The sequence below is a fragment of the Cyprinus carpio genome, chromosome B1 (assembly GCF_018340385.1).
Source record: "Cyprinus carpio isolate SPL01 chromosome B1, ASM1834038v1, whole genome shotgun sequence".
NCBI lineage: Eukaryota > Metazoa > Chordata > Actinopteri > Cypriniformes > Cyprinidae > Cyprinus > Cyprinus carpio.
In genome coordinates, this window is record NC_056597.1 from 40,181,625 (window position 1) to 40,189,436 (window position 7,812).

The 7,812-nt window shown below is 35.6% G+C and overlaps 1 long non-coding RNA gene across 1 annotated transcript; it reads left to right on the forward strand.

The window, feature by feature from the left end:
* Positions 1-3,326: 3,326 nt before the first annotated feature.
* On the forward strand, positions 3,327-3,902 carry LOC109065367. Its single transcript, XR_006153920.1, has 3 exons — positions 3,327-3,540; positions 3,653-3,759; positions 3,872-3,902. It is a non-coding gene; the product is annotated as an uncharacterized LOC109065367 (long non-coding RNA).
* The last annotated feature ends 3,910 nt before the right edge of the window (positions 3,903-7,812 follow it).

A 7,812-nucleotide genomic window follows, 5' to 3' on the forward strand; every position in this document is an offset into this window, starting at 1 on the left:
TCCAGTGCTTGAGTACTGCTTCAGAAATTTCGCTGTATGGTAGCAAGCTGGTGAGTAAAATTCAGCCTCGTAGCCTTGACAGAGTAGTAACGCGGCTTCCAGATGTGTGCAATGTAAATAAGGGGTAAGAGATTTATTCATGATACAGTATAGGTAGCTTCACTGATTATAACGGAGTGTTTTTAAAGAGCATATAATACCGCTGGCCAGACTGGAAGTCAGTAATGATGTTAATGTAAATGCTTTGATAGTTTTTTCTGTTTGAATAACTGAGGAAATGTACCATTTGATTAACTGCTCAAGATTAGCATTTTCAAGAGCATTCTTCCTCTCCTGAAAGATTTGTACCGCGTCTGTCTCTTCAGTGGCATCACAAGCCCTACTGGCAACTCCAAACCACTTGAGAGACCTCTCGAACTGTCTTAAATAACTGGTATAGTAAGAGTGATTCTTAGCTTTAAGAAATTTGATAGCTTGCTTTTATACTTTGGAAAGTAGGGAATTTAATGAATTTCTCAGCACTTAAGACTAAAAATGGCACTTTGAGAAGCTTGATAAATATAGGCCCCTGGTGACCAACTACAAAAAAAACGTCTTACCTCTGTGTGCTTGCTAACAAGGGGTTTCCCGCAAGGGAAGTCATGTTTTGCTTGGGGATCAAATACTTACTTCACTCACTGAAATGCAAATCAATTTCTAACCTTTATATATAATGTTTTTTTTTTTTTTTTTTTTTTTTTTGATTTTTTGGTTGGTATTCTTTATCTATACAATAAAATAAACCTACCATAAAAATTACAGAGCCTTCATTTTTGTAAGTGGGCAAACTTACAAAATCAGCGGGATCAAATAAATATTTTCTCCACTGTGTGTGTGTGTGTGTGTGTATATGTATGTATGTGTGTATGTATGTATGCAGTTTCTGCTGTCTCCCTTTTTCCCTCGTTCAAGTTTCATGCCACTGTTTTGTATATTGCACCCATGACGTCTTGACTCTTGTGTTGTTTATTTGTTTGTTTGTCTCTAATAAACTGTTTAACTACACTTCACAAGTGAATCTTAAGTTATTTTGTGTGATAGTTAATTTAGGCATCGCCGTGGAGTTTTATGTGGCAATAGGTTAACTTTTAAAGTCAAAATATTTAGCAGGATATTTGTTAATTGAGATTTGATTTCACCATTCGATTTGATGCTATTCACAAATTTTTTTTTTTTTAACAATGAGATTTAAGGAAAATTATAAGTTTTTATTATTACTTGGACAAAATGTTTCACGTTTCTTTGTGAAAGGGGAATATGGCATCTATACTAATATACTTTAATATATAACTTGCATATTATTGCGTTCTTTTGTTGGAGCTTTTGATTGCTTCTATTGTCCTCATATTTGCTTAAGTGCGGCTTTGGATAAAAAGCATTCAAGCTAAATGACAAAATTTAAATATAAATGTAAATATCAAACTTTTAATTGAAATTTTAAAACAAACCCCAAATCAAATAAATAACACAAATAATCTTCATATAAACAAAATAAGGCTTTGCCTGTGCTCTTTCAAAATCAGAGCAACCACTGCATTTTAATCATGATCAAAAAAAAAGATGCTGCATACATGCAACATGAGCTTAATATAAATTAGATTGTATGGTGGGGTGAAAATGATTTGACTTCGTGAAACTATACAAAATATGGCTACATTCACACTGTGGTTGACAACTATTTTCTTTACCAGTGTGAGTCTGAAATGTCTCATCCACAGCAGCTTACAGTTGTTTAGATAGATTTCATGTGTGTTTTGTTAACTTACCGTGACATATTTTTAGAGCTGCGTGTCTGTCATTTGAAATCTTGTGATACCGCCAGTTTTGCTCCCTGCATGCGACTCACAATGCTGATTGACTCTGTCGTTTCAGAAAGTGACAAGACTCAGCTTATGTACGTCGCCATCTTTTTGATTTCACTTTGGTCACTATCACTGTGGATACAGATCTGAATACGGGCTTGACTCCTATTCCACATCTGCCATACACTGTAAGTCACTGCGGTAGGCAAGTTGTTTAGGATACTTTCACACACCTGTAAAGAAAAAGTATGTTTGTCAGAACTCAAAATAATGAACAGTGTGAACGCCGTGGCAGATTCTCTGCCAGCAGATGAAGCTTAATAATTCATTGGTTTCAGCTTGTAAACAAAGCGAAGGCTGCACTTATGAACTGTAATATGCATTATGGGGAGGCAAGATGAAAGAAAAAAAAATACCATCTAACTTTTCTAAAGACAGTGTTCCCTCAGACATACATTCATATAAACTCCTACCCCCCTAATTGAATCGCAATTTATTTAGCATCTCAACCGATTTGAATTGTCACATTTTTTTTTAATCGATTTCAACTGGTATATTATTCACACACAGCAGCAATGAATTATATAATTTATTGATTCTTTCCTAATTCCTCTATTTTATCTTTTTAAATGTTCCTTTACTAAAATAGCCTACTGTACAGTATATACATTCAGAAAGTCTTTCAGTTTTGTGGACATTCACACAAACACTTGTCACTAGTCAGAAGCCACACAGCATCCGGATTTACAAAAATCATGTCTGGTTTAAGTGTTTTAACATTGCATCAGTTACTGATGAACATTCATTTTTATTTGAATTATCACTCAGTTTATTATTTAACCATGTGTTACTATGTTATTTCAAGTATTTCTTCTTTACATGTAATGCAGGCTTTTCACAAATGTTTCTGTCATCTGAACCTATTTTACATAATATATTTACTTGAAGTACCCTGATATTTTTAAATAAATATTTTAATCATCACATTTGCATGCTCACTGTTCTCTGTTGGTTATGGTAACATGACATACAGGTAAACAAATAAAATATTTATATTTTTTAGTAAGTTTTTTGTTTTGATTGAAGTTATTTTAAAATTATTTATTTAAAATTTTTATAATTTGGCTTTTATTAAGTTCTATGTAACCCCCTGCAGTTCCTTTTACTAACCCCAGTTTGTGAAACCTTAATAATGTAATGTTCTATGCATTTCATGTTGTTAGTTACAACAAACAACATATGTATTTTCTTACTCTTTGTATTTTTATATCAATATACTGTAGTACAAGGATTATCCCTATTTAAATCAATGTGATAAACTAGTCAGGTCAAAAAGCAATCTAAATGTAATCAAAAGTAGCATGATTACATTACCTAGAATGTATCATTTAATTGATTGTTACTAACTACAATTTTTTTTTATCATACAATTTGGAATCGTGATTACATGTAGCAAGTAATCTACTCAGCTCTGTTAGGGACCCAGTATTCTGTAATGAATTCAAGTATGATTTATTTCCCAACTATTTATATAAGACACAACTGACTGTATTTATGTGAATATTCTCCAAGACAGGAATTTCGACATAACTGTGTGTGCATTTGCCTGATAAGCACAAAAAAAAAAATCTCAATTCACTACTCTGGCGCAATATGACTGGCTGCTTTGTGTGCGCACAGAAAACTGTCAGAACAGCATGTGAGAATTAAGCTCTCTTTCATTTTTTTATTGTGCTTATATTATTTAAAATGTTCCCTCATTAAAGAAATGATCATGTTTTTGTCATCATTTTGTTTGCACTTGTTGACAGACTCAGGGAAACACAGTCGTATGACAGCCCTGCTGGAAAGGCTTCACAGCAAACACAACTCTTCCCGGTCCTGGCAGGAGACCAGCAAAGTGGTGCGGCAGGCTATGGTAAGTCCCTCTGATGAGAAGAGCTTTTTAAAGAACAGCATAGATCTCTTTATAGTTTTTGTACATGTTTATCTTTTGTTATTATTTTATTTATTTTTATTTGACTGTTCAGGAAAAGCGGGGTCAAGTAATACAGCTGACACCAACTGCTGCTCAACTCTGTAGAGACACTGCAAAGGGCACTAAAAGGTGAATTTAATTATGCCTTTAATTAAATTAATACATTTGGCTCTAAGATATAGTGCTGTGATTAGCACCTCAAAGGGGACATAACACACACAGTTTCACCCATCTTAATCTCATGTTAACCTTTAGTACCTATCAGTGGTGGAAAGAGTACTGAAAATTTGTACTTAAGTACAAGTACTGTTACATTGCTGAAATAATACTCACTACAAGTAAAGTACTGGTGTCAAAAAGTAAGTAAGTATAAAAGTAGAAAGTACTCCTCTCAGAAACTACTCAGAGTACTAATTACTAGTTACTTTTTAGCCGGCGATATTTAATTACCAAAAAATATTCATATCAAAGACCTATGTGGATAATAGCAATTTTGAACAAAACCAACTTTTATCTTATTGACAAAGTACGTGAATTAGTGGTCATGATACAGGAATTTCTAACTTCAATACCTTGGTTGGATAGGAGTGGTTAAAGGGGTCCTATTATGCTCTTTCATAAAGTCTTGATTTCATTTTTATAGGTGTACTAGAACATGCTCTCATGCTTGGTGGTTCGAAAAATGCATTATTTTTCACATAATTTACATTATTACATACCTTTCTCCCAGCCTGGCACAAACAGCTCGATTAGTTCCGGTTTGATGAAGGCCCACTTTCCGAAAAACAAAATGTGTTGTGATTGGTTAGCTGTCCCAGCGTGTAGTGATTGGCTTAACAGCTCAAACGGTGTTTCAGTACTTCCCACTCCTTACCAAAGCAGCAAGTTCTGTCTGCTCCAGTATAGTTAAGATGGCATCAATATTGTCAATTTGAGCCAGATTCAGATCCTGAGAATATTAAACAAGAGGATCACGCAGAACCTTTGCACGCGTGGATATTGCAAGACATATTAGAGTGGTAACATTATTGTTATTTTTTTTTGGCTAAATCACATTTTAGATAGGGATGTCAAAAACTGCTTAAAAAACAACTGCATTTACTATCTACAGATAAGGCACAATGGTAAGGTGTATTACATTGCAAGAAAACGGCATTCAACTTATACTTTGAATGTAAATACACTACCAACAACAACAAATAAAGCAGCACACTTACAGGCTGCAGATACAGCAGATTTTCCTGACAAAGGGGGAACTGCTACATCTTTCAGCAAAAAGCCTTTTGGCGAAACCAGCACTGTAATGTCTCATGACTCCCTCAAAATTGATGCTTTTACAGCAGCACTTCTTTGTTGTCCATCTTGTCTGATCCACTCAGCCAAGCGTTCGAACCACGACATCTGACTCACCCCTCCCCCCCAACCAACCATTTCCATAGGTCCTCCCCCCTTTTATGATATTCTAATGGGCTGTTTTTGTGACATCACAACCCTGAAAACAAACGGTGTAGTTCAAACTAGCCAGCTTTTTGTAGTTCTTGAAAGGATTTTTTTTATTTTTATTAAATATCTCCCTTTGGAGTCAACTTTGAGATTTATAACTTTGTAGATCTTTTTTATGCCCAAACATACACACTACACACTGACTAAAATTCAAAAAGTAAAAAAAAACATAATAGGACCCCTTTAAGAATATCTGCTTGTTACGTCTGACATCTTGCTTCACTGCTTCTGGGTCCTAATGCTCTGCCAGACGCCCCCTCAGTAATACTGAAAAAAATATAACCCTAACCTTTTTCTCCATACTGAAATCCCAGATGGCCTGACAGTGATTCAGCTAAAATTTTAGTGTCTAAGACACTGTGAGTACGGAGACTGTAGTGTGCACAGCGAAGTTTTAAACGCTTAGCTTAAAGATTTAATATTAATTAAAAGGTGCTCATAAATACTGCTGAGATAGTATTCTCAAGTGAAATGAGTAGAGCCTTGGACCTGGAAACAGCAGTCCTAACATCATGACTTAACAAGAGGATTCTCCCAAGCCATCAACTGACTGCACCATAGCAAGAATGCCATTCCAGAGTCGGAAGCGATGGCAGACTAGTTTTTCTCAGTGTATGGACTATGCAGTTCAGTTGTTCGTCCACAGACTATATGTGCACCAAAAAAGCAATAGGGTTTATTTTTGATTACAAATGTACAATCCTGTTCAAATACCACTGGCAAAACTATCACATAACTGTAACTTTTTAATTTTTTTGTCCATCCATTTTTTTTTTCAAGGCACCTTCCATTATTTCAAGATTTGAAATTGGTTTAATCCAAGTCCAAGTATTTTTTGATCAATTACCATTACAAAATTCAATCTTAAACATTTGCTCTGGCCCTGTGTGTTTGTGTCTTTAAAATAGGTAACTTACAGCACAAGGAAGCTTGATTGCAAACCGAATTAAAAAAAAAAAAAAAAAGACAAGTAGGCTCACAGTCAGTAATAAAATTATTAAACAAATGACTCAATTCAGTTGAGGTATTCAAAATATGACAACACTGAATTTTGATAGGCAGTGATTTAAGAGCTATATGCGTAGGCCTATGTTAGGCCTATTTTTGTAGATAAATGGAACATCAGATGGCTTTGACCTGTAATGACTGTACAATGAAGATGTAGCAGGGGCAGACTAGGATATTAATATGTACCTACAAATCAGACAAATATCCTATTCAAACACATCCAGCACAAATGTATCGGTAAAGAAATTAAAGTTTCATCTTTGTTTAAAGACTTTCTGGTGCATTCCACTTACAACCAATAACATTTTGTAGCGATATTCATCAGTCAGGTGTGGATCTATTCTGAATGCTTCTGATAACTTTGACAAAGTTTAACCAGGAGCACAGAGAAATAATTTCTACTTCTTTAAAAGCACAGAGAGATCAGCGACTGCACACAGCCCGGGCGCACAAGCAGTTCATTTGTATGTTAGTCCTATTTTGAGATATCGTATCCAGTTTTCTGCGATTATACGACAGCGTTCTCATGTTACAAAAAGCGCTCGCCACATTTTGCGCGGGAATTATTAAAATTATGCGGAATACCCCGTAATCCCGCGCAGATATTCAGACTGTAATTGACAGGAGATTTGATGACCGTCAAACTCACTCGAGTAGTGAGAGACGCAGATTGTATCTGTGTATAATTCAGATACTGTGAAAAAATGAGTAATGGAACCGTGTCAGATATTTCAGTATCGGTATCAAAATATAGATATTTATGATGATACTACCATGTAGCTTGTTTCTCCAGCTCTGAGTCCATAAATGACGCTGAGCTCGTCACTGTTCGATCAGCTCTTCACCTGACACCTGCTGCAGCAGCGCTATTCCCGGTTCAGATATCAGCGCTTTTATTGGTCCCTTTACTGATCGGATATCTTTATTGGCTGCTGAAGTGCCCAAAAGTTTGAATATCAATTCAAATTGTGGGCGTACTCAGTAACGAACTGTGATTTTAAAAGTAATGAAGTAGATTATTTTGCTTAATTTTGTACTTTAAGTAAAAGTAAAAGTACAGCTTTAAAAAATATACTCAAAAGTAAGGCACCCGAATAAACTACTTACTACAGTAACGTGAGTAGTTGTAATTCGTTACCCCACCACTGCAGAACTCCCACCGGATCTTCTTCTCACCACGAGCCGCACTTCTGCCCGACTCGAGTAGCTGGGCCGGCTGGCGGTGCTCACAACCGCAGCTGGTACAAAGGACTGAGCGTGCTGGAGTTCTTTTCTCGGAGGTCGGCAGGAGCTCTGGATGGACTGTACAATGTAGGACTAGGATATTTATATGTGCAAATCAGACAAATATCCTATTCCGAAACATTTCTAGCACAAATTTACATGGTAAAGAAATAAAGTTCCACCTTTGTTTAAAGACTTTCTGGTACATTTCACTTACAACCAATAACGTTTCTAGAAGGATATTCATCAGTCAGGTGT